Source organism: Oryctolagus cuniculus, chromosome 13 (assembly GCF_964237555.1).
Source record: "Oryctolagus cuniculus chromosome 13, mOryCun1.1, whole genome shotgun sequence".
In the NCBI taxonomy this organism is placed as follows: Eukaryota; Metazoa; Chordata; class Mammalia; order Lagomorpha; family Leporidae; genus Oryctolagus; species Oryctolagus cuniculus.
In genome coordinates, this window is record NC_091444.1 from 72,466,644 (window position 1) to 72,493,801 (window position 27,158).

Consider the following 27,158-nt stretch of genomic DNA (forward strand, 5'->3'; position numbering starts at 1 on the left):
GAACACACATTGGGTTTCACTGAAAATGCGGACACTTAGGGGAACTCTGAGCCTCAGTTCCTTACTTTCTTTAAAAAAAATCCTAATTTCTAAAGCACTTTCCATCTTGAAAATCTGTTGACTTGCTGATTTTATTGATGTGTTCCATCTACATAATCCCTGGGAAGAGACATATGCTAAAAGAGTGCTTGTTTCTGTTCATCCTACTTATTTCATTGCCACACTGGCAAAGGTCTCATAATTCCAGGTTTCCAGAAGTTGTTGATATACTCCCCTTTATAATTTCTGGTATAGACTATCTTCACATGGAAGGCATTTTTAAAAAAATTAAAGTGGATATTTATTTGAGAGGCAGAGAGGGGGTGGGGAAGCTCTCACCTGCTGGTTTATTCCTGTAATTACTGCAATAGCAGAGGCTGGGATTGGGTTTTCTCACATTGTTGCAGGAAGGCATTTACTTGAGCCATCACTGGGGCCTCCTAGGGTCTTCACTAGCAGGAAGCTAGAGTGAGGAGTCAAAGTTTGTAATCAAATCCAGGTACTGCAATGTGGGATGTGAGCATTTTTTTTTTTTTTTGACAGGCAGAGTTAGACAGAGAGAGAGAGAGTGAGAGAGAGAGAGAGAGGGGTCTTCCTTCTGTTGGTTCACCCCCCAAATGGCTGCTACGGCTGGCACGCTGCGCCGATCCAAAGCCACAGGATCCAGGTGCTTCCTCTTGGTCTCCCATGCAGGTGCAGGGCCCAAGCACTTGGGCCATCCTCCACTGCCTTCCCGGGCCACAGCAGAGAGCTGGACTGAAAGAGGGGTAACCGGGACAGAATCAGACGCCCCAACTGGGACAAGAACCTGGGGTATCGGTGCCGCAAGTGCAGGATTAGCCTAGTGAGCCGTGGCGCTGGCTGGATGTGAGCATTTAAATCATGAGGCTAACTACCTGACCCAGAGGTCATTTTTAATAGTAAAAATACTCAGATTATTAACACCATAATGTTAGGGTAAAACTTCTCAAGCAATGGTGATTTCTATTTTGTCAGAAAATAGAGAGACATTGACTATGGGACACCATGGATGGATTATTGCTAGTTGACTTCGATCTGTCTTCTATGTTTGTACTTGTTAGGGGAGATTGAAGATGCCGTATATTTCCATAACATTCTTCCGGTTTAAATTACCCAGTACAGTAAACACACAGTTATTGTGGTGTAGCTCACTGACTTCTTCTGAAATGATATGTTCTGCTCTAGCAAGGGGCTATTAACAAGGCAGAAATGTGAGTGTGATTTTATTGCTGAATTCAAGGCTACTTTAATGAGTAGGAAGAAAAAATGTTAATCTATGCAGCAGAAGGTATTTTAAATAAATATCTGTCATATAGAGTTAAACCTGTGCTTCCCTGGTGTTAATTGTGGCAATATCAGAAGAGAATAGAGAGCAAAGTATTTATTACAGGTTGAAAAGCCAAATATTAGGTCTGTTACAAAGTAAGTCAAGTGAAGTAGCAATTACAAATTGTTTTGATCGTGCAGGGATTCTGTTAAACAGATATTTTCTTGTGTATATATTATTGATTGAAAGGGGATAACTCAAATAAAAATTGGACTAATTGGCCATTAAGATGGTATTTTGGAAGTGTTAAAATTTCATTCCTTTAGGCCGGCGCCGTGGCTCACTAGGCTAATCCTCCACCTGCGGTGCCGGCACTCCAGGTTCTAGTCCCGGTTGGGGCGCCTGTTCTGTCCCGGTTGCCCCTCTTCCAGTCCAGTTCTCTGCTGTGGCCCGGGAAGGCAGTGGAGGATGGCCCAAGTGCTTGGGCCCTGCACCCGCATGGGAGACCAGGAGGAAGCACCTGGCTCCTCGCTTCGGATTGGTGCAGCGCGCCAGCAGTAGCGGCCATTTGGGGAGTGAACCAACGGCAAAGGAAGACCTTTCTCTCTGTCTCTCTCTCTCTCTCTCTCTGTCTAACTCTGCCTGTCAAAAAAAAGATTCATTCCTTTATATTCTTTGATATAATCCCTTTATGTAAAGTTTTTGTTCAAAAAGCTTTTCTTCATGATATTGCTATGTATATTTCTGCTAAGATAGACCCAAATAGATCCAGGGAAGAAGGAAAGATTGTTCCAAATGGATAATAAATGCTCTTAAGAATACATGAGTTGGGGGCTGGCGCTGTGGTGTATACATGAAATCATGAAATTTGTTCCCTTTCTATAAATACATTTTTATAAAAATGATTATTTTGATGGAAAAAGAACTTTAAAATCCATACATATGATATGTTGTTAAAAAGTCCATGAAAAAATGATCATTATGAGGAAACTATTCATGGATTACAAAACTTCTTTGTACCAAAGTAAACTTCTCTTTTAATTTCATTTTCTGTGAATTTTTAAAATTACCTTTCAGAGATCTAATGTTTATTTGTAAATTTAATAAACTAATTTAAAATAAGAAGGAATAGTCATAGCTGGGGTGCTATTTACTTACAAACATGAGAATCAGTTGTCAAGCTACTATAAATAGTACAATTCAATAAGACATTTGGTACAAGATTAATATACAAAATGAACAAACTTCATATATACTATGACAATAAGTATAATGGCTTGATAGAATAAAAAGTTCTAGCTACACTCAAACACCCAAATTGAGAAAATATTTAGGAGTAAAATTAATGAGAAATGTCTATGATACTCATAAAGAGAAATTTAAAAGCATTGCAAAAGAACTCAGAATAAGACTTGAAGAAATATGAATATATGTGAATATCTTAGATGGGAAGATATAGCATCATAAATATTTAAGAATCTTCTATTACACTGTAAATTTCATGTGATAATTATAATATCAAGATAAGCTTTATCTAGAGTACAAACAATAAGATAAAGAGAATTCCAGAAAAATCCAAGGAAAGCAGAGTGGTGGGTTATAGGCACCCTAACACTAAAATATATCATAAAACTACAATAACTAAAAAACTGGTAGCTCATTTGAGTAGGGTATTTGTATAGGCAGACAGATACATAGAACAGAGTAGAAATTTAGAAACAACTCTAAATTCATATAAGGATTTACTGTGTGATAAAATATCTTAGAAAGAAATGATATAATATTCATTAAATAAAAAGTAGATAGCTATATCCATCTCACTCATTAAAGCAAACGTAAATGGTAGAAGGGTTAAATTTTTGAAGACTAAAAAATAAAATCATTCAGATACTAGAAATTCCAATAATATCAGAGTAGGAAAGTTCTTTCTAGTATGACACAAAGTGCAGAAGATGTAGAAGATAAAAATAAAAAATTCAACTCACAAAATACCTTTTTCTATGTAACAAAAAGTAAATTACAAACCATAAAAATATTTGCAGCTCTCTGCTGGGGCCCGGGAGTGCAGTGGAGGATGGCCCAAGTGTTTGGGCCCTGCACCCCATGGGAGACCAGGAGAAGCACCTGGCTCCTGCCTACAGATCAGGGTGGTGCGCTGGCCACAGTGCACCGGCCGTGGCGGCCATTGGAGGGTGAACCAACGGCAAAGAAAGACCTTTGTCTCTCTCTCTCTCACTGTCCACTCTGCCTGTCAAAAAAAAAAAAAAAAAAAAGATAAAAAAATATTTGCAACTCCTATGACTTTTATTATCCTTAATATAAAAGGTTTTATTAATCAATATAAACATTGACAATCCAATAGAAACATGAGCAACAGAAGTGAATGCACTTCAGAAAGAAGGAATAGAAACACTCAAAACTATATCGAGACAGAAATGCAAGCAAACACTACACTGAGGTGTTACTTTCACAAATTAGCAGAGATCAAAACCATAGTCTACAAGCAGTGTTGATGAGGATGTAGGGAATAGGAACTCACTTGCATTTCTGATTTTGTAACTGATAATGCCTCTAGGGATCAATTTGGCAATGGCTGTCTACCTTTGGGAAAAATGTGCCATAATCTTTAAACTATTAGATCAATCTCTATAAATCTTCTGACAGATATACTCATGTAAGTGTGAAATGAGTTAGGCCCATAGGTAGCTAAATGGCCAGTTTCCATAATAATAAATAATATTAATGATACTGATGATAGTAATAATATTGAAATATAACTCCAATGGCTCTTAAAAGAGAACTTAGTTTAAATAAAGCATGACTTATAGTATGGGACACATTATGGGATATAACAGAGGCTTTATAAAGAATGAGCCATCTCTATATGGACTAATACAAAAGTTATACTGCTAGGTATGAATTGTGAAGTTCAGGCACAGAATTTGTGTGTGTGTGTGTGTGTGTGTGTGTTTAAGATTCAGCTATTTATCTGAAGACAGAGTGACAGAGAGGGAGAGATACAGAGACAGAGATCTTCCATTCACTGGTTCACTTCTCAAATGGCTATAATAGCCAGGTCCGGGCCAGACTAAAGCCAGGAGCCAGGAACTCCATCCTGTCTCCCACATGGGTACCTGGGCCATCTTCTGCTGCCTCCCAGGTGTATTAGCAGGGAATCAGGAATGAAGCATCCAGGACTTGGACTGGCTCTCTGATATGGGTGCTGGCATTGTAAGCCCCACTGCATCACAACACCAGCCCCATAACAGTGTGTTTATCTCATTCTATCATGCTATTATTGGCATATATGTATGTATTGGCTAATATTAGCATATATATGTGTATAATTATATTCCATATATGTTTAATTATTTTTGGAAAGTATTCCAGAGTTTGATTCTAGGATCGGGATTGGAATACTCACTTCAGACGTGGGAAGAGAATATACTTTTCTACCTTATGAATTTCGTACTGTGTTTTTATCACTTACTAAGTCTAAGAAGACTTAGAGATTTTATGGAGGGTGCAGGTTCACTAACAGTTCTCAATTCTAACAGAATTCTAACTGGAAAATGGCCTTGGAAGGTTGATTGTTCACAATGATCTCATTGCCAGATGATAGAACAGTGCTACTGTGCTTTGTCTACCACCAGTGGGTCTGTACTATGCACTCTTTTATATAGTAGATGATTATCATTCTTTCTTAGGGAAAAAGTAGAAATGGAGTCATGCTTGTACTATCTGCAAGGTAAAGCTTTGAGAAATAGCTATGAACAGCAAAGAAGTCACTGGCTGAGTAAGGCGATTACTTACAAGGTAAAAGATGAATAGAAAACCTATTCTACCCTTCCCAACTCCTCCACATTTGTTTATTTCTAAGAACGAACAATGCACAGTCTACTTTGATGAATTGATGTGTTAGAATGCATCAGAAGCAGCAACTTCTCCAGTTTGCTTTTAGTGATGAAAATACAGCCTAAAAATATTTGGCATTTTGAAATAAAGTCAAAGGGGAAACCTGCGAGGTAAGATGAGTTGAGATGTGGGAGTGAAGAGAACAAACAGGAGCACCTGCGGTGTGGCGGACTCTGTGCTAAGCATCTCACAATCATCTCATTTCTTCCTTACACTATCACTAGGAATATTATTAATATCATTTTATGATTAAAGAAACTGAGACTTTAAAAAAATGCAGCTTTGTAACTGGTAAGAGGCAAACAAGGTTCCCAATCTACTTCTTGTAATTTACCCTGTGCCAGAGGTTTGCTATTATCTGGTATCTTTGCTCAGTGTGTTTCCTACTCTCTTGTCTCACATCTTGTAGAACACCATTCTGCTTCATGAATAAAGCCCCACCTATGTTAGGTGGAAATTCCATGCTACAAACCTGGACCAAGAGCTGAAAGCTAAACTTCCATGCTTTTCTAAAAATGAGAAAGCCCAGTGAGAGATTCATGAAAATCTCCACTCAGGCACATTCCAGGCACCTATAGTTTCCCCATCATTTTCTCAAAGAAAGGATGACTTTATCTCTCTTTATCTCTCCTCTTTTTTTTTTTTTTTTTTTTTTTTTTGACAAGCAGAGTGGACAGTGAGAGAGAGAGAGACAGAGAGAAAGGTCTTCCTTTGCCGTTGGTTCACCCTCCAATGACCGCCGCGGCCGGCACACTGCGGCTGGCGCACCGCGCTGATCCGAAGCCAGGAGCCAGGTGCTTCTTCCTGGTCTCCCACGGGGTGCAGGGCCCAAGCACTTGGGCCATCCTCCACTGCACTCCTGGGTTACAGCAGAGAGCTGGCCTGGAAGAGGGGCAACCGGGACAGAATCCGGCACCCCGACCGGGACTAGAACCCGGTGTGCCGGCGCTGCAAGATGGAGGATTAGCCTGTTGAGCCGCGGCGCCGGCAATATCTCTCCTCTTTTTAAGTAACTTTATTTTCAAGTCTAAGTCATTTCTCAGTAGAATGGTTAGTGTAGAATGTGTCTTCTTTATTCCTACTTTTTTAGAACTTTGGTAACTTTCTGAAGCTAGTATTCTTCAGACTTTGATGACTTTTAGAGATAGCAGAAAAATACAGTTTCTGGATCAGAGAGGGTATGTGAGTCCCAAGACCTTAAGTTCACTTTTATACACACACAGCAAAGGACCAGATTCACTTTGCAATGTCCAAACACTTGTGCATCCTTGGGAACTGTTTTCTTTAGCCTGAACTTGTTTGTTCAAGCTCACCATGAGTTGGACTTTGTTTCTAATGAGGAGAGGCCCTTTGGTAATTCTAGGGCCTTCCAGTTAGAAACAAAGTTCCAAATGTCAGGCTGAATCTGGAAGTGATTACTCATAGGAATAAAACGTGGTTAAGTTCCTATCTGAATGAATGCTCACAGCTGCGGTTTTTATTAAAGAAATTCAGTGAGAAGAGTTTTAATGCCGCATTATAGTTGAGAACCTTAAGGTGTATAACACTGGCAATTAGAGCCCCCGTGGCAACTGTCACTCTCTGACATCACATTTTAGCTAATGAGGCATAAAAGTGTACATTCTGTGCCCTGTGCAGCTCCTTCACATGCACGGGGAATGAAAGTTAAGGCGAGAGTGGGACCCATCTCTTTGGAATCTCAGCTATAATGTTTCATCTAGGCCGTTTTCCTTATTTGCAGTTACATTTTCTGCAGTTCTCATAATTCAGTAATTCTAAGGCATATGCCGTTAAGTGCTCCAAAGAAGAGTTTTAATTCTTTTTCCTATTCTATAGTTCCCACTCTCATTAATTTCTCTTGCAATTCATAAGATCAATTGGAGCTCTGCGGAGCCATAGGCTTTAATGGCCACAAAATATTTTATAGCAGCTGGTGACGGTCTCTACCCAGCAGATCTAGTTTCTACTAAAGTCCTGAAATTCTAAGGAGAAAGAGACGCCTCATGATTTTGGCTTCTGTCCATATACAGCTAGGAAGAGACAGGAAAAAATACCATTAAATAGGGATCCAAGGGGCCTCCCATCCAGACGCTGGGTGTAAGGAGGACCAATCTGCCCAATACTTGGCCTAACACTTAGCACGGTTCCTTCAGAACAGAGAAGTCAGTGAGGACTGCGGACTGCACAGGCGCAGACTCTGTGGACTTCAGGAGCTAACAGTGTGCTTGCACATGCCCTCACATCCGAAGTGTGAACTGAACGAGCCAATGTTTGTTCTCAGTCCCTCCCCCCAGACGGAGCCACACAGATGGGCTGATTAAAATCATAGGTCTGAGTTAAAGGAAAATTATTGCAGTAGAGGAAGCATTTGGGGAAAGTGGGCGATGGCTGGGAAAAAAAGTCACAAACAAAAGCAGATGGAGTGTCTTTCTTGGCAAGATCTGATTCCATTATTCTTGTATTATCCAACTTATGAAATGGGAGGAGATAATGGTAGGTACAGATTTGTCAGTAATAAAACATCAGGTAGAACTCCTTTGGGGGCAAGACAACGAACATGCTATTGTTTAACAGCTTTACAAAAGCTTGCTTTTTTGTCTTCATTCATGCTTTGCAATGGTTTGCTTATGCAAAGTACTACTATATGACATGGCACCATGTGCAAATGTGTCCAGATTCCTAAAACAAATGCCTCCAATTAGTATTTCCACACGGAGTAGACTGGGCACTTGAAAACTGTCACTGGCAAACAGTTCATTGCAAGAGTTCTGCTGTTTTGAAGCACGCGGGGTCTCTTGTCAGGGAGACTGTTATTTCCAAAGTAAGAGCTTATGTTATCCAAGATGTAGCTCAGGTGATGGTGATTTTACAGCTTGCATTGTAGAGAGCATGACAGTTAGACAGTTAACTAAGGTGATAGAAAGGGAACCTTAATTACATTTGAGGGAGTAAAATTTTAAAAACGAGGTTAAGAACAATTTGTAGATTTTCCAGAGAACAGAGGGCCCTAACATTAAGCAACAAATGCATCCATTCACCCACTAATTTTCAAACTAATTGTCAGGAGTAGGAGTGTCTTCTGTTAGGTCAATTTTCTTCTGAACTGTGGGGCAAATTGCTTGATTTGAAATTATCTTCTTGGGACAGGGAAAGCCAGCACTCGGGGACATTTGTAGCAGAAGTCTGAAGTGCTAGAGAGTTTGGGGGGGGTGGCAATCACCCACAGGGGTCCAGGCACCCGGGAGATTCAGCAGTAGCTAACTCTCCAGGGAGAACGGGGTAGTCTGTCTATGACTCAATCTAGTAAAGCATTTGGCTTAAACATGTGGATACTCTTCAAAAGCTGTGTGGGCTTATAAGGAGAAGGTGTTTCCAACTTAGAGTCATGATTGTTTTCTGGAGATTCTCTTCCCTCCAGTCACAAATTTATGGGCAGGTGGCCTGGTAAAAAGCAGTTTCACAGACACATGACTGTGTGTGTGCAGCCATTTGGAGCTCAGTGACTGTCGATAAGCTACTAATGCCTCTAGGGCTTGATTTATTCATCTCCAAAACAGAGATTACTCTCCCTGCTTCCTAACATTTGGGAGGGGATTGGTGGAACACTTACACACGGAAGGGATCTAGTAGAGTGTCTGGCACTCTGCAGGTGCTCCAAAAACAAATCTCTTCCTTCTCGTTGCTTCTGGTTCCTTCTCCGGAACGGGAGCAGCTTATTCTCCACAACAATAACACATTCAGCCTCTAGATTCAGGGTCCCAGGTATATTTTTAGACCATGTTTTGCACGGTGTGATGCATTTAAAAAAGTTAGGAAAAGAACAAGACATCCATGAGGTCCCAAATAAAATGTTAAACACTAAGACGATAGCAGACACACTGCCCCAACAGGCGTGGTTCTGTTCTTGCAGAGCTTATATTCTTGGTAGAGGGAAAAAGAATTCCAGTTTCAAGAGGCTATGCAAAAAATCATAAGGAAAGTGTAGAAGCTGAAACATTCTGAGACCTTGAAAGACCCAGGAGAGGCTGTTTGGACTCAGGGTTGGGGTCTCAGACCATGTAGGTTTCACATCTCCTCATGTTACAAAGTCCCTTTGGAATTTATCCCAAAAGTCCCCATTCACTGACATCAATTGTCTGGTAGCAGATGGTGAAGTTCAAGGGAGAAGACATCTGAGAAAGAGCTTTGGAACATCCAAGGTGCTAGACCGAGATAGCGCAGGCAGTGTGTAGAGCTCTGCCTTGACCCTGCCCTCAGATGTAAGCTTTCCAAGTACAAGGAGGCCTGCAGGAGGCAGTTCTGGGATCACATGCATACTGAATGTCATCTGACAGTTAGCTAAAAATGCCATCAGAATTGGAGTGTAGCTCCCTGAATCCCAAGCATCTTATTTAAAAAGCTAGTGAGGGGTTTGGGCAAAGATCCTCTTATCTGCTGGTTTGCTCCCTAAATGGCCAGAACAGCCAGGTCTGAGCTGGGCCAGACTGAAGCCAGGGGCCAGGAACTCCATCCAGCTCTTCCACCTGGGTGGCAGATGCCCAAGCACTTGGGCTATCATACCCAGACACATTAGCAGGGAGCTGGACGGTAAGCGGTGCAAACTGGGCTCTGATATGGGCCGTGGGCATCACCAGCACCTCACTGTACCTCCGCAGTGGCCCCTCAAATCCTCATTACTTAGCCTTTCCCTCTGCAAGTGGACATGTTTATTCGGAGGTTTCATTAGAAACCTCTCTCTCTCTCTCTCTCTCTCTCTCTCTCTCTCTATATATATATATATATATATATATATATATTCCAGCAGCCCTGGAATATAAACTTTTGTGGACCTGGCTGAAGTATGCTAATTTCTCTTCAGGAATAAAATGAGGGTATTTTGGGGAGGTGGAGGGGGCATGGTGGGTGCAAGAGGCCTCTCTCTATATGGTTTTAGCTGGTGGTCTGGAAGCCTGTGGTAATTCCTTATTCAATGACAACAGCCACTTACTAGTGGCTTGTTAAATGCAAGGGACTTAAAGTTGAGAATGGGAAGGAAAGACTCAACAAGTTGTTCTTATTGCACAGAACCCCAAGGCCTGCTGGGATGCCAGGTTTTAGGGAATGCTGGAAATGAGGGGGGGGGAGAGGGAGAGAAAGAGAGAGAGGGGGGTAGAGAGAGAAGGGGAGGGGGAGAGAGAGGGGTAGAGAGAGAGGGAGAGGGAGAGAGAGGGAGAGAGAGAGGGAGAGGGAGACACAGAGAGAGAGGGAGAGAGAGAGGGAGGGAGGGAGAGAGAGGGAGAGGGAGAGAGAGGGAGAGAGAGAGGGAGGGAGGGAGAGAGAGGGAGAGAGAGGGAAAGAGAGAGAGAGGTAAAGGGAGGTAGAGGGAGAGAGAGGGAGAGAGGGAGAGAGAGAGGGAGAGAGGGAATGAGAGAGGGAGAGAGAGGGGAGAGAGGGAGAGAGAGGGAAGGAGAGGGGGGGAGAGGGAGAGAGAGGGGGAGAGAGAGAGAGGGAGAGGGAGGGAGAGAGGGAGGGAGAGGGAGAGAGAGGGAAAGATAGAAGGAGAGGGGGAGGGAGAGAGGGAGAGGGAGAGAGAGGGAGAGGGAGAGAGAGAGAGGGAGAGGGAGAGAGAGGAAGAGAGAGAGGGAGAGAGAGAGAGGAAGAGGGAGAGAGAGAGAGAGTGAGAGAGAGAGAGGCCCCCTGAGTCTTAGAATGGTTTATATCTGGCCATGGGTGCTGACAGAGAAAAATACCCCGCACCTCAAAATTCTATTGTAAACAGGTGATTAAGGATTGATTTTCAGGATTTGAGGACTGCAAAAATTAATATACAGAAGAAAGTACATTTTAATAAGCTGTCAATGGAGCACACCCAATGGGAAATACACTGCTGCCTGCCAGCCGAGCCAGCCAGCTGAAGAATTACTTGGTTTCAACTCAATAATATAGGGATCCTTAAAAGCCTTAAATATCAGCTTCTGAAATGTGGGGAAAAATAGAATAAAAAGCTACAGCAAAAAGACAAAACCCTTGAGGGAGAATTCAAAAAGATCTGTTTATCTGTCATCTTTTCCCCCCAACCCTTTTCTTTGTGAAGGCTTTGCCATCAGCTGATGCGTCCCACACACGTGAAGCTGTTCATCACGTGGAGGAAATATCCATGCTGTTAACTGCACGTGAAACATCAAGTCAGGCAGATTGAGTACTCCGGACGGGTCTTATCTCATTTGCTCTATGCCTAGTACAAGTTCATTCCAACAGGACTACATTAGAGGGATGGAGTCTTGTGTGACAATAATCCCTTCCTGTAAAGGACCAAGAACTTGGCTGTAATTCTTGAGCTGTGCTTAGGAGCTGTGATCCTGCAGCTCCAAACTTGCAAAATCAACAGAGCCACTCCCCTGCTTCACAGCTAGGTGCAGGCACACAAGGCCACCAGCTTAAGGAAGGTAAATGCAAGGTCAAAAAGAAGTCTGTGTTTGCCTTGGATTTGGATCCAAGTTGGGAGCAGATCCTCAAACGTCCTTTTCTTTCTAGGCGAAAGCCGCATTTCTCACCTGGCATGGTGCGCGGTTTGACGTTTGTTTGTGGACGACTTGGTATTTACACACAAAAAAGTCATTACATGAAAGGGATGCAGGGACTAGAGAGTTTAATGAAGTGAACCGAAGAGAATGAAGAAAATTGTGTGGCACAGAGAGTCCCCAGTTATTGGATCCACCCTGCCTCTTGAAGCTGGAGGATTCCGTATTTGTGCCTTGTGCCCTTTGCACATCTTCACTGAGGAACAGGCAAGCAGCCTCTGTGCAGAGCCGAGGCTCAGCGTTGAAGGGGAAGAAGTCAGGGAAGAAAAAGGGGCGCTCAAGGAAGCTGGCCCTACAAGGATGCTTTTGACACCCAGCCCTAGCTACAAATGATCAAGTATGGGATTTTCACTTTGGGCCTGAGGCTATTTCATTATGGGAAAAACCTTGCTGTTCAGGTTTTCCTTCAAGATTTGCAGTTCTGAAACGTCACCATGTTCCCAGCTGATCCAGCAAAGCATCGTGTTTTTGTTCTACAAGAATATAAGACAGTCTTACTGTGCTGTGGAGTCCTGGGGTTGCATCCTGTGTACGATGGGAGTAATCTCAGTATCCCATAAAAGACTGCTATGAGCATTAAGCACAATCCTACACTCAGGACAAAATCAGTGAATGCTAGCCACTGTTCTGGTGGGTATTACTACTGTATTTCCATAGTTAAAATTGCCCTCACTCAGAATCTGGAAAACATCACGCTGAGTGAAATAAGCCAGTTCCAATGGGACAAATATCATATGTTCCCCCTGATCGGTGACAACTAACTGAGCACCAAAAAGGAAACCTGTGGAAGTGAAATGGACACTATGAGAAACAGTGACTTGATCTGCCCTTGTCTTCACTGTCAGGGAACCACTTATTACTTTATTCCTTTTAGTATTTTTTTTGTTCTACTTAATACCATTGGTTGAACTCTTTAATTAACACACAATTATTCTTAGGTGTTTAAATTTAACTGAAAAATGATCTCTGTTAAATATAAGAGTGGGAATAAGAGAGGGAGGAGATGTACAGTTCTGCACATGCTCAATCGGACTTACACCTAATGGTAGAGTTAGAAACGTGCCGGGGATTCCAATTCAATCCCAACAAGGTGGCATGTACCAATGCCATCTCACTTGCCAAAGTGATCAGTTTCAGTTCATAATTGATCATAATGATAGGATTAAGTGTCAAAGGGATCACATAAACAAGACTAGTGTCTGCTAATACTAACTGATAGAATTAAAAAGGAGAGAACGATCCAACATGGGAAGCGGGACTCATAGAATGGCAGATGTCCTAAACAGTACTCTGGCCTCAAAATCAGCCCGTAAGGCATTCAGATCTGGCTAAAAAGCTCATGAGAGTTTTTCAGGCATGGAAAGCCAAGACACTGTGGCAAAAAAAAAAAAAAAAAAAAAAAAAAAAAAAAAAAAAAAAAAAAACAAACAAACAAACCACCCTAAACGAAAGATCTCAGTGAGTGAGATCCCAGCAGAAAGAATGGGCCATCAAAGAAGGAGGTACCTTTCTCTGAGGGGAGGAGAGAACTTCCACTTTGACTTTGGCCTTGAGTAAATAAAATAAAATCAGAGTTGGCAAACTCAAAAGGCTTCCACAGCCTTGGCAGCTCATGACAAGAGCCTTGGGTGATTACTGACGTCATAAATAAGAGTGTCAATTGTTAAATCATCAACAGGAGTCACTGTGCACTTACTCCCCATGTAGGATCTCTGTCCCTAATGTATTATACTATGTGAATTAACGGTATAACTAGTACTCAAAGAGTACTTTATACTTTGTGTTTCTGTGTGGGTGCAAGCTGTTGAAATCTTTACTTAGTATATACTAAATTAATCTGTATATTAAGATAATTGAAAATGAACCTTGATGTGAATGGGATTGGGAGAGGGAGTGGAAGAGGGGGTGGTTGTGGGTGGGAGGGAGGTTATGGGGGAAAAAGCCACTAAAATCCAAAAGTTGTACTTTGGGAATTTATATTTATTAAATAAAAGTTTAAAAAATAAGTGAGAAGGGTTAAGTGAACTAATGAAGAAAATAAGAGAAGGCTATGTGCCATTACAAAGTATGAAGCTTATAAAAAATGATGATTTTTGTTAAGAGCATTATTTATAGGTGAATCCATAATATATGCTTATTAAGGCATGCCAATTCTGATACATGTAAAATAGAAAAATAAACAGATCAAAATTAAAAAAAAATTGCCCTCACTCAAAAGACTGATATGGTGGGCAAGGGATAGAAGAACAAGTGGACTATGGACCAAGTGGGAAAAATCTTTGTCTCTCCTATCAAGACTACACCTATAGCGTGATGGAAACTTCTACCTTTTCTATATTTTCACTCAGCTGCTGTCTAATTAAGTTGAGAACAAATCTGGGAAAACTTTAAGGGAAAAGGAAGTCCCAAAAGAGCATTGTGGAAATGGAACTTTTTAGATATTTTTATATACCTTATTTGCTTAGTAAATATGCAGAAATATTCCCACCCACCCAGACAGACTTGGCAATGCTGCTGCTGTTGGATGCATGTGTCTATGTGACATCTTATTTTATTGTTAACAACACAAGTGGCAGCACTAGGACCTTTTCCCCGGCCATCTGCCACTTCACGTCCCTGTGAACCTGCCCCTTCTCCTCTCACTCCCTGGAGGGAGAATATTATCCATGAGTCATTTCAACAGTGCAGAATTTCTCTTAAAACTCTGAGAACCCAGGATGATTGTCTTAATTTGTCAAACTCCAGGAAAACATCTGAATGGACTATGTTGTTCATCGATTTCTAGATCTACTGGGATTTGAGAACTGTGTCCCTGAGGACTTTCCTGCAATCAACATATATCATAGTACTAGTATTCTGTTTCCATGCTGACGACATGGTGTGGCATTCATTTGGGTCATTTTTACAATCCATCATGTATGGGTTGATCAAATTAGCCGGATGTATTGTGAATTGATTAAGGCAGCAAGACTTACTAATTCATTGTGCTGAAAACCAAAATATTTTAATCGTGCAGATGCTGAGATGTCTTTTAAGCAAGGAAGGCAATGTGATGGAAACATCACTGTGACTTGTAAATGTGCTCCACAGGCACTGGAACAGAGGTGAAAGGCGGAAGGTGCTGAAAGTTCTTTCTGCTTGAGGAGTGTACAAATTGATAAGGAGTAGATTTCCGGTATGGATTGCAGACATTTGTGCAAAGCTCAGCTATGATCCACGTCAACCGTCTCGAAAGCAGAGGAGACGATAAAAAGGAAGCAAAGGCCTTGGAGACAGGGATCTGCTTAGGGCTCTTGGTAATATTCTTCCTAATGCACACTGTCTAGCACATCTGATGCTTTCTCAGTCCAAGATACAGAGATGTTAAAAAAAATACACTGGCTGTGTAGTCAGTGCTGCAGAGACGAGCACAGGAGTCAATCCAGTAAAACTAGCTGAGGCCACTGTTATCAGAGTCATCCTGTGCCCTCTCTGCCTCACAGGTGTGGGGTTAAGCACATCAGCTCTGCAGTCTGGCTCCCTGGGTTCCAGGCCAGGCTCACCAATTGAACTCATTGGTTGACACTGGCCAGTTCAATTGCCTTCTGCATCTGAACTTCTTGGTCAATACATCGGGTATACTGGATCCCACCTTGTAGAGTCATGCTGAGATTTAAATGAGATAAATTCTATAAAGTACTTAGGACAATGGTACCTTGTGAATGCTCAGTGAACATAAGCTCTTTTTAAAAAATTCTCATCCTTGCCTTTATGAGAGTATTTTAACAAGTTCATGGAAGATGGAATTAAATGTGTGAATTTTTCTGCAAAAAATTTTAGTGCAATTTTAAACACTATGTAGAAAAATGATTCAGGAATGTCAACTTTTTTTGCAGTAAAGTGCACTTACACTTAAAAATGTAATTATTGGAACCAGTGCTGTGGCACAGTAGGTTAATCTTCCGCCTATGGTGCCAGTTTAAGTCCTGGCTGCTCCACTTCCGATCCAGCTCTCTACTACGGCCAGGGAAAGCAGTGGAAGACAGCCCAAGCACTTAGGGCCCTGTACCCTCATGGGAAACCTAAAATAAGCTCCTGGCTCCTGGCTTTGGAATGGCCGTTGGGGGAGTGAACCAGCAGATGGAGGACTTTTCTCTCTGTCTCTCCCTCTCACTGTCTGTAATTCTATCTCTCAGATGAAATCTCTAAAAAAAAAAAAAAAAAAGAAAAAGAAAAAAGTACTTGAGAGAGGGAGAGACAGACAGACAGAGAGACAGAGACAGAGAGATTCTTCCATCTACTGACACACTCCCTAAATGCCTGCCATGGTGTGGGCTGGGACAGGGCTGAAGCCAGGAGTCAAGAAATCAATACAGGTCCCCCATGATGGTGTCAGCGACTCAATTACTAGAGCCATCACTGCTGCCTCCTGGTGTCTGGATTAGAAGCAGACTGGATTCAGAAGCCAGAACTAGGTATCAGAACCAGGCTCTTGAATGTAGCACCGGGGCATTTTAATTGCTGGGTTAAACACCTGCTCCTAAACTTGTATTTTTCATTTCATTTTCCACAAACCTCTTGAAGTCCTCTCATATTTCAGGAAGTCCTTCCCCTCATTTTCTTTGGTTTATTTAGATCTTCCTGCTTTTTAATGCCTAAGCACATGTATACTTCCCGGTATCCTCGTCCAAGTATCAGAATCGACTTGAGCTGCTGTACCATTCCCAAGGAAATCTCTGGATGCAGCAGCTTTGGTTGACTTCTGTGGCCAGGGGAAACAGAGTGACAGTCCACTCTGCCTAAAGAAGGAAGCTGCATAACACTATAATATCGTGAGAATGACAGAATCTCTCACCGTGGAGATTAGCATCTTTGCAGAAACAGAATATGGTATTAGGAGTGGGAACTCAGAGAAAATGAAGTGATCACTCTGCAATCAACTTGCACATTGCCCTTGTACTTTTCAAAAGGTACAGGGCTCTTTTCTGATATATGTTCATTGCGCAGATTACCCATGTTTGCTGCCCTCTAGGGAACGAGAAAAGTCTGCACTGGATACTCTCTGCACACAGGTTTCAAATTCTGACCACAGAGACAACTGCACTATTGACGGGAGTGGATGTTGCAGACTGAATCTCCTGTGGGAGAGAACGCATTTCATCCAATGTGCTTACGTGTGTCCCCAGACGGAGCTCCCCATCACCTGCTTCCGAAACCAGGTACACAAACACACATCCTGCCTCACTCCTTCACCCCTTAACTAATCCTTATCCCAGTGTTGAATCTCTCTTGGGCTCTGTGTTGTGTAGCAGCAAAGCCCCCACCTGAGATGCCAGCATACCATACAGGTATCGATTTGTTTCTAGGCTGTTCTACTTGCGATCCAGCTCCCTGCTCTCGGCCTGGGAAAAATAGCAAAAAATGGCCCAAGTACTTGGACCCCTGCACCCATGAGAGACCTGGATGAAACTCCTGGCTCCTGACTTTGGCCTGGCCCAGCCCTGACTGATGCCACCACTTGGAGAGTGAACCAGTGAGTGGAAGATCTCTCTTTCTCTGTCTCTCCCTCTCTGTAATTATGACTTTCCAAAAAGTCAATAAATCTTAAAAAAATAATAAAGAAATGCTCTTTCTTTCCCCAATCTATAGCAATAACCTAGGTATTTTCTAAAAGCCACAGTGTACCCAGTGATTAATCCTTCACCAAGTTACCTGAAATGGTTTTTACTGGTAGGTCTCAAAACCAAATTATTCATTTGATATTGGCTTCTCAAAGTACATAAAACAAGGAATACACAATCTTTTACAGGGATAAGAGGGGGTTGCGAGGGGGGCTTAATCCTGGCTATAACTTAGTAACACGTACAGTACTTTTACAGGGTCCCTGGATCTCAGCCTCCACCACTGACAATAGATGATGGCAAACCTGGGAGAGGGCAGCTTGGAAAACCCTCACACGTTGCACAACATGTATTCAGGCTGTTGCCACTCCAAATTCCATCAAGATCCCATATGAGAAATTTCCTTTAAAATTTAAGGCTAAGGAAACATTTCTTTCCAATATGGAATCAACTTGCTTTCTTCTCCTAAATTCTTTTTTTTTTTTTACACCTGGCTAAGAGTAAGCAGGTAAGTTATAGATCTCACGTGGGTTGCTTTAATATTTGGGGGTGGGGTAGGGTGGGGTGGGAGAGGAATTGCTTCTTGCTTCTGCTCCTGAATTTTGCCAGCTAGAAAATGAAAGTGCAAAACAGTCTATGTAAGATGAGGAGGTCTTCATAAACATCATGGAAAATACCTATTTGGTCAACAATTATGCATAGAGTTAAAAAATGTTTTACATCAACATAAGCTCACCTTTTAGTTCCATTTCCCACAAATGTTTTGAAGACCTTTATGGCAATGATTCCTGCTGATTCTTGAGTGCCTTGTGTGTTGCTCACTGTGCTAAGCAATTCACTACATATCCCTCAAAAAGGGGAGTAAATTTGGGCTCAGCTCCCTTGCCCCGCTGCCGAGAGCACACTCAATTCCTCACTGGGATTGCTGCACATTCTTGGCAGATATGCGGACTCACGTGGCTGCGCAGACTGATGCTCTGTCCTAGAAGTGAAGCTTGACTCTTGCTCAAATACAAAGTCCTCTCCAAGTCCTTCAGTCTTCATGAACAAACTAGCTCTTCTCAAAGAACCAAGGAAGCTATGATGTTTACAATGGCACATTAGGTCTTTCTGATCTGAAAAGTCCCACTGAGCTATTCCCCTTTTTATTATTTATCTTTGTTTATTTGAGAAGCAAACACGTAGAGCTCTTTCTTATGCTGATATACTCCAGATATATCCATGACAGCCAGGGTTGGGTCAAGCTGAAGCTGAGAGCCAAGAACTCAGTCCAGGTCTCCCGTATGGATGACAGGGATCCAGGACTTGAGTAATCACCTGCTGTTCCCCAGGGGGCACCTTTGCTGGAAGCTGGACTTGTAATGGATGTAGGACGTGAACCCAGGCACTCCGGTATGGGATGCAGGTATTCTAAACAGTGTCTTAACCACTAAGTTAAATGCCCATTCCTGCTGAATCATTCTATCAAAGGAAGACTATTGTCCACTGACCATTTCACTAGATCACGAGTCAGCAATATTTTGCAGTACATGCCATATTGTAACTATTTTAGACTCTGGGGCCCATATGGCTTTTGTCAAACCTATTAAACTATGCCCTTTTATCTGAAAGTAGCTGCAAATGATATGTAAATAAATGAATGTTGCTCTCTATGCCAATAAAACGTGCACAAAAACTGGTGTGGACAAAATCTGGTCTGTGTGTCTAAGACTGGCGACTTTGCCCTAGAGTTTTGTCTTTGATATCTTGTGAGTTCCTTCTCCTTTTTCTTTTTGTCTCTTTTCTCCAATCCTATTCTCCATCCCTTCTCTGTATGTGAAATAATTCTGTCCTCTTCTCAGGAACTGTGGTACCAGAAGCTTCTTAAGCCCCTGAGATTTTACCTCTACCCAAAACATTTGTAAACAATTTGCCAAATAGACTGTCCCAAGACAGCTCTCTCACTATAAGGATTCTTTTTTTTTTTTTTTTTTTTTTTTTTTTTTTTTTTTTTTGACAGGCAGAGTGGACAGTGAGAGAGAGAGAGAGAGACAGAGAGAAAGGTCTTACTTTGCCATTGGTTCACCCTCCAATGGCTGCCGCGGCCAGTGCACTGCGGCTGGTGCACTGCGCTGATCCAAAGGCAGGAGCAAGGTGCTTCTCCTGGTCTCCCATGCGGGTGCAGGGCCCAAGTACTTGGGCCATGCTCCACTGTACTCCCTGGCCACAGCAGAGAGCTGGCCTGGAAGAGGGGCAATCGGAACAGAATCCAGCGCCCTGACCGGGACTAGAACCCGGTGTGCCGGCGCTGCAGGCAGAGGATTGGCCTATTGAGCTGCGTCGCCAGCTACCATAAGGAATCTGACTCTGTTTACAACATTCTACATCTCATTAAATGCTTGTCACCACACAACATCTCAGGCAATCAGAAGTCACAAAATCTAAGGCCTTCCAGATCAGGCAATGGGCCAGTTCAGTGAGACCCCAGGGAGACAGGAAGGCTGAGCAAGCTGGGGAGTCCACACTGGACCTAAAGATAGTCATGTCAACCTTCACAAAAATAGTGTGCTTGTCCATACAAGACTCCTTTGGAGCAGAATTAACCCACGGACTACACGTGTGAGGTGTCCTCTAAGACTTTATGTATGTTGTTTCTACACATTTGAAGCTGAAATATGAAGTCCAAGTGTTTTGTTCCACAGCTAACAAGTGGCAGAGAACTTGAACAAAATATTTTCTGGAATGCTACTTACTTTATGTGTTTTGCAGGCCTTGGGTATCCTGTGACAAATGGTTTCTGTCCTCTGGGGAAGAGACAAATGAGACCATTGTAGTGCACTGTGCTATGAGCTGTGAGGAAGCCTGGTTGAGTGCTCAGAAGTCATGCAGTGGGATCATTGAAGCCAATCACATGGGTTGTGGCTGGCTTCCCGGGTCGGATGATCACTCTGGTACTCAAAATAAAAGGGGAAAGGCTGGCGTTGTGTTGTAGCAGGTTAACCTCTGCTTGGAATGCCAGCATCCAGTATCAGATTGCTGGTTTGAGTCCTGGCTGCTCCACTTCTAATCCAGCTCCCTGCTAATATGCCTGCAGAAGATGGCTCTCAAGTCCTTTGGTTCCTGCACCCATGGGTAGACCCAGAAGAAGCTTCTGGCTCCTGGCTTCAGCCTGGCCCAGCCCTGGCCATTGTGGCCATTTGGGAAGAGATGAGCAGATGGAAGATCTCTCTCTCTCTCTCTCTCCCTCTCTCTCTCCCCTCCTCTCCTCTGTTTCTTCCTCTTTTTCTCTGTCACTCCATTTTTCAAACAAATAAAATAAAGGTTTTTTTTTTTTTTTTAAAGGGTAAAGAGAGGAATCTCATGAGGCAAATTCCATGTAGGAGTCCCAAAGCTCAGGACCCAGCAAGTACAAAGCCTGGGCAGTAGAAAGGAAGATGCCTCCTCCCAGGAAGAGCATGGAGTGTTGGGATCAAGTTGGTGAGTAGCAGGGCAAAGGGTAGGTAGGAAGAGGAGTCCAGACCATCACGCACTTCAAATGGACTTACTCCCAGGACAGGACAGAGTCGTCAACTGGTTTTAAGCAGGGCAGTGGCAGTAGATTTAGATTTTGCAAGGATCCTTCATTCCGGATCATAGTTAATGCATTGGAAACAGGGAGGCCTAGGCACCAAAGAGTGGTCTGAGGCAATAATGGAATCCCAAGGTGACCTTGGGCTCAATGCAGGTTCCAGCATTGATAGCTTCATTTAGGGTGACAGCATCTAGAAATCTGTTCAGAGTCCAGAAGTATCAAGTCCACTGAGCTAATGAGAATTCAAGATTGTTTTTATTTAGGGAAAGAATCAGGAGAGAGAAGCTGTCAAGAGTAACGTCCAGGGTCCTTTCTGAGCCTCGTGTTTTCTAGTGCAGAAATTTAGGACTAATTAGAAAAGAAATGAGGGGTGTTTTTGTGTGTGATTGTTGTTTTTTAATGGAATTGGAGTATTGATGTAAATTGGAGGTGCATCCTCTTTGGCGAGGTTATCGGACGGTTGTTCAAGGTCACTGAGTCCCAACCAGGCTTTGTTCCTTGCCTCTCTCCGGCCTCCCTTTCCTGCTTTCTTTCTCTGTGGAACTTATCCACCCACCCACTGTGCAAAGCCCGACCACATTTGAGATCTCCGGCTTCTTTGCATGTCCTAAGAGAAAGGCTGCTGCCTCTGGTGGTTAAGGATAGTGATCAGTAGCCACCTGGCTTTAGTTCAAAGCTCAGTTGAGCCACTAAAGAGCTACATAACCTTTGGGGAGGTACTTAACCTCTCTGGGCCTTGCCGGTTTTACTTTGAAATGGGGTTATCAACAGTTTCTACCCTCGGGCAGTGTTGTTGTAAATGACTTAACACCTAGAAGTGTGTCCAGTGCAGAATGAACAATCAATGAGTGTTAACTATTATTTTGGCTTTCCATGTAAGCCTGACTTTGCCATATCCCTGTTTTTTTTTTTTTTTTTTTTTTTTTTTTTTTTTTTTTTTGACAGGCAGAGTGGACAGTGAGAGAGAGAGACAGAGAGAAAGGTCTTCCTTTGCCGTTGGTTCACCCTCCAATGGCCGCCGCGGCCGGCGCGCTGCGGCCGGCGCACCGCGCTGATCCGATGGCAGGAGCCAGGAGCCAGGTGCTTTTTCCTGGTCTCCCATGGGGTGCAGGGCCCAAGCACCTGGGCCATCCTCCACTGCACTCCCTGGCCACAGCAGAGGGCTGGCCTGGAAGAGGGGCAACCGGGACAGAATCCGGTGCCCCGACTGGGACTAGAACCCGGTGTGCCGGCGCCGCTAGGCAGAGGATTAGCCTAGTGAGCCGCGGCGCCGGCCCCATATCCCTGTTTTTGAAAACCCCTATTCCTGAAGGAATTAGTTCATCTGGCCAAAACATTCATTATTCTAGAGATAGAGCTGCAAGGGATGTGAGAAACCTTTCCATGTATGTGAAATGATATTGGTCAATATGGGAAACTTTCAATTGAAAAAAGAGAACCTTGGAGAGGAGAAGGAGTGTTTCACCTTCCTTCTCTTGGAAGGCACCAGATACTTAGCCTCTTTCTGCCCAAAGGGACAGTGGCTTGGCTTCATAACAATGTCACCAGCATAGCAGGATTTTCCATGGTTACTACAGAATTCCATTCATTGATTGATTCAAATATTTATTAATTGTTTTCTATAGAACTTGAAACTTTCAAGCAACCTTCATATGAACCTTTTCTTTTATAGATCAATCTATTCCCAGAAAGACTGAGAGACTTGCTGAGGCCCAATATCTAATCAATAGTAAAATCGTTGCTAGGACAGGAAGTCATGGAATCTTCCCATTTCCTTGAAGACATAAGTTTGGAATTTGCTTTGCAGGAGAATTTTCAGACCATGAAAAAACAAAAAGAAAGAAAGGGAGAAGGAAGAAGAGTGGGAGGGACAGAGGCAGAGAGGAGGGAGAGAAGAAGGGACTATTACTATGCTCTCAGAATTGTACCTACAGGTCACGTTTAATCTGTTAAATACTAATTAAAAACTAAGTTAAAAAATTTGAAAGACCAAAACAATCATGTAGTGCTCTTACCTTTCTGAAATAGCCCAATGCTTGTTACTTGTGGTAGAATTGTTGCCTAAAAGTTATCCCCAACCACCAGATTATCAAACACTGATTTTCCCATTGCTCCTTGAAAAACTACAGGTTAGATTCCTGCAAATCTCTGGTCACAATACTTTCATCAACTGACTGATAAATAATCATATTTTAATAATACATAGAACTTCTCCATAAGGTATACCATAGCTTTTTTGCTCCTGGAAGTGTGACACAGCACTTTAACACTGCGATCTCAGGTTGTTTTAAATGACAGAACCATCAGCAAAAATAAAAAAATGTAGCAAACATAGCATTATACCATCCATGAAGAAAATACTTGTTCACAGTGTTAGAGCTGAGACAAGAGGATATGGTACTATGTGGTTCCACTTTGGCTGGGAATATGTGTGTTGACTTAACTCCAGGTTGTTCCTGCTCTGTGAATGGCCAGGAATGACTGCAACGGTTTCACATGCATTAACTTTGGGTTTACAAATAAATTTTAGCATGGAGGAGAACCAGTAAATTCGGAATTTTTGAACAATCAACTGTACTTTCTTGCATGTTTCAACCCCTCATAGCTGGATTAAGTATTTTATGACTCTACATCATGGTATTATAAATCAGAGTAATGAACAGATCACACAGTCAGAACAAGGATTAGAGCTTAGGAGACTTCATTTTGAAGGGAACACAGCTCCCAGAACTGGGATCCAGAAATAACCAGGCTGGCCAAATTAGTGATTACATTGAGCCTACACATCCCATCAAGCTTTGCACAGCCTGCCTTTGCATCAGTTGCCATTTCTTCATCATGACCCACCCACCATGTAATGGCAAAAGTGCCAGGTGTAGCCAAGCTCTGTCCAGCCCCATAGGCACTTCAGTCTGTTCCTTGTGAGTGCATCTGTTTCCTAATGAGTGAATCTGTCATTTACGAACTCCCCTTTGTCTGGGCTCTGGCCAATACTTGCAGGGAAAAAATCCTGAATTCGCTATCCAACTTCTAATCGGTGGCTTATAAACCTGGGTAACCTGCCTTATCTTAATAGTGTGATAGCAACTGGCAAAGCCAATAACATGAAGATAAGGCGGCACTCATCTCTCGCCCTGTCAAGAGGCCTGGCACCCTGTTCATTTTTATTCTTGAATAAGTGACTCAATCCATTCTCCCGTGCTGATTGCCTTGTGGCAGCCTCTGTGAAGTTTGTAGAGAATGTTAATCACTCACTATGAGGTCCAGAGACAGTGGAATTTTATAACTTTTGCCTTTTTTTTTTAATGGAGCCATTTGCCATAAGATAAATCTACCTTTAAAGTCAAACAACTTCTGCAGAAGATTGCATTATGGATGATGTTGCTAGGGGAGAGGCACAGGTTACATTTCACAGTGGCTTTCTGCAGAGTGGGAAAGTCATTTACTTGGAGGGAAATGAGGTAGGAGGAGTGGAGTGTGGATATTTTTTTGTTACTCAGGTAGGGTAGGAATGCTAGCAGCCACCTAGTGGATTTAAATCCAAGGACTAAGAAGATTTGTAAAAATCACAAAAGGGAGAAAAAAAAGAAGTGGGAGTTGTTGTTGGGGGTAGGGGTGGGGGAAGTGGAGACATATGGTCAACCTAATTCACCTTGGCAATTAGTTGACCTCTCAGATCCTGAAATCCAAATTACTCTAGAAACACAAGCCCAGTCTCCTTTCCACAAATGTTAATATGAGTTATAGCCTACTCTCATGAATTCTATACAAGTTGGGGAGAGGGCCAAGGCATATTATTATCCCCTCATTCTGACTTACCCTCTATTATACATTTGCTTTTCCAAATAATGCTATTTAGGAATTATAGACACTGAGCATAATGAACAAAAAATCCAGCTCTTGTTTCATTACCGTGCAGGAAGGAGCGATAAATCTACGGGACATCAGTGGGATGAGTGATCATTCTGGGGAAGTTATATGACTCCGAAGCATTGTTTCTATTTTGCACTGTGATTATCTCACCATAATCATACCCCTGTGTTACATTATTGCTCATAATAAAAGTCCACGTAGTGGAGGGGAAAAGCTTTTCCTTTTAAAGCACTTGCAGGGAGGATTAGAATTTATTTTAAATACAAATGATAGCAAACCTAATAAGGGATCAACTTATATACTTCTGTATTCAACAGTTTGCGAGTAAGCTAATGATAATTAAGGAGGGAAAGTCAGGAATCTGCTACATTTCGCCATCTCCATAATTAAACAATAAAACCACTATATCATTTCACACAGACATTGTAAATACTAAATTAAGAAGCTCCGATGAAATGTCAGAAGCATTTTCTTATGAGTTTATATCAGCCATGTGATTATCATATTGATTCTGCATGCCAATGAGATAACATTCTACTGTGTTTATTTTTCTCCCAATTGCCTTCCTGGAAAGTAATAAAATTAAATCCAATATGATATTAAATGTAAATACACATGGATATTATATGTAAATATCCATTTTAAACTCTCTTTGCTTTTTGATATTGTCAAGTAACTGTAAAATTCCTATCTCCCCGCATGGCCCATTCTACTTCCAGCACCAAGAGAAAGAACACTTTTTATAATTCCACTTGATGATTCCTTCATGATTGTGGAAAACACTAAAAAAAAAAAAATCCTGCTTTTAAAACTCACTGAGTTAAGAATTTCTAAGCTGGGAAAGTTTGATTTCCATAGCAATGCCTTGAATAGGTGATGGGTGATGGCTGTGGATTTTGTTACATTTTGTTTACTTCTTGTGATCATTCATGCTAATCAGATAATTAAAGCAATGACATTTATCTCACTGTGGCTAGCTAAGATCCTATCCTTGTAATTCAGACATCAACAAGTCCTTTCTTAGTATAAGTCTTACATTCCCTCGTATTCATAGAAAACTCGGTTTTTTATCAGTAAGAAGTCTGTTAGTGTCTCCTGTAACAGAACTTTTGCACCTTTGCACGTATTTATCCAGGAACTTGCTTCTCCCAGACATTTATTTCTTTTAACAAGAATGCTTTATTTGGCCGGCGCTGCGGCTCACTTGGCTAATCCTCCTCCTGTGGCGCCGGCACCCAGGGTTCTAGTCCCAATTGGGGCGCCAGATTCCATCCCGGTTGCTCCTCTTCCAGTCCAGCTCTCTGCTGTGGTCCTTCCTGGAAGGCAGTGGAGGATGGCCCAAGTGCTTGGGCCCTGCACCAGCATGGGCGACCAGGAGGAAGCACCTGGCTCCTAGCTTCAGATGGGCGCAGTGCGCTGGCCATAGCAGCCGTTTGAGGGGTGAACCAATGGAAGGAAGACCTTTTTCTCTCTCTCACTGTCTAACTCGGCCTGTCAAAAAAAAAAAAAAAAAAAAAAGCTTTATTTGCCCCTTTTTCTCTCTGGCCTGTTTGTATCAGGCAGAGTTCTTGGCACATGAAATTCTTGAAGGTCATAGCTAATTAGTGGTAGATCTGAGATTAGAACTCCAGTTGTGTAATATTTCTACTGTATTCCTTGATGCTTCCATCTCTTTATACAATCGATCGAAAAGTTATCATTTCATCTCTTCCCTAGGCAAGTGACCAAAAATGAAAGATGAAACGTATGATTACATTTGATTAACCCATAGGCATATTGGTTTATTTATTTATTTATTGCCAATGAGGTATCTTTTGAATAGTTTTTTTTTTTTAAGGGAAAAACTACCTATCATAGTTTGGATAAAAGCCACTATCATACTTCTATAGTTGGGTCTATCTAATACTTCTAATTGTCTAATAAATCTAATAATTCTAACAAGCCAATAGTGTACAAGAAGAGAATCTTCATTTTGTCAACATTTTTTTCTACTACCTAACACCGTAACAAGTATAGAGGGTAATAAGTCTCCTTTTCCTAAAATTAACTTCATGTTAGATTGAGATAATAGACCTTCTTGGAGTCATGTCTAATATTTGGATAATCTGTGGGTGAAGGCCTTCACCCTCTTGCCAAGCATGAAGGCATAGTAAATTCTTGTCTAGTCTGCATTTTGGTAAATAGTTTGCCTTAGCTGATTATGAACTAGAAAGAAGAAAATATTTTGTTTCTATATCTATCTGTTTTTCCATCTAGAGGGATGTGTGTGTACATGTGTACACAGTTCAATGTTTGTGTGTAATTAACAGACTTCATGTGTCTCTAGTCTCACT

The 27,158-nt window shown here is 42.1% G+C and overlaps 1 protein-coding gene and 1 pseudogene across 2 annotated transcripts in view; one reads left to right on the forward strand and one right to left on the reverse strand.

Annotated features, from left to right (window-relative positions):
• Positions 1 to 27,158, reverse strand: part of CELF2 (CUGBP Elav-like family member 2) — a 931,997-nt gene that overhangs the window by 745,863 nt on the left and 158,976 nt on the right. The window lies entirely within an intron of this gene.
• LOC100341548 (rab GDP dissociation inhibitor beta-like) overlaps positions 1 to 27,158 on the forward strand; it is a 201,749-nt pseudogene that overhangs the window by 6,228 nt on the left and 168,363 nt on the right.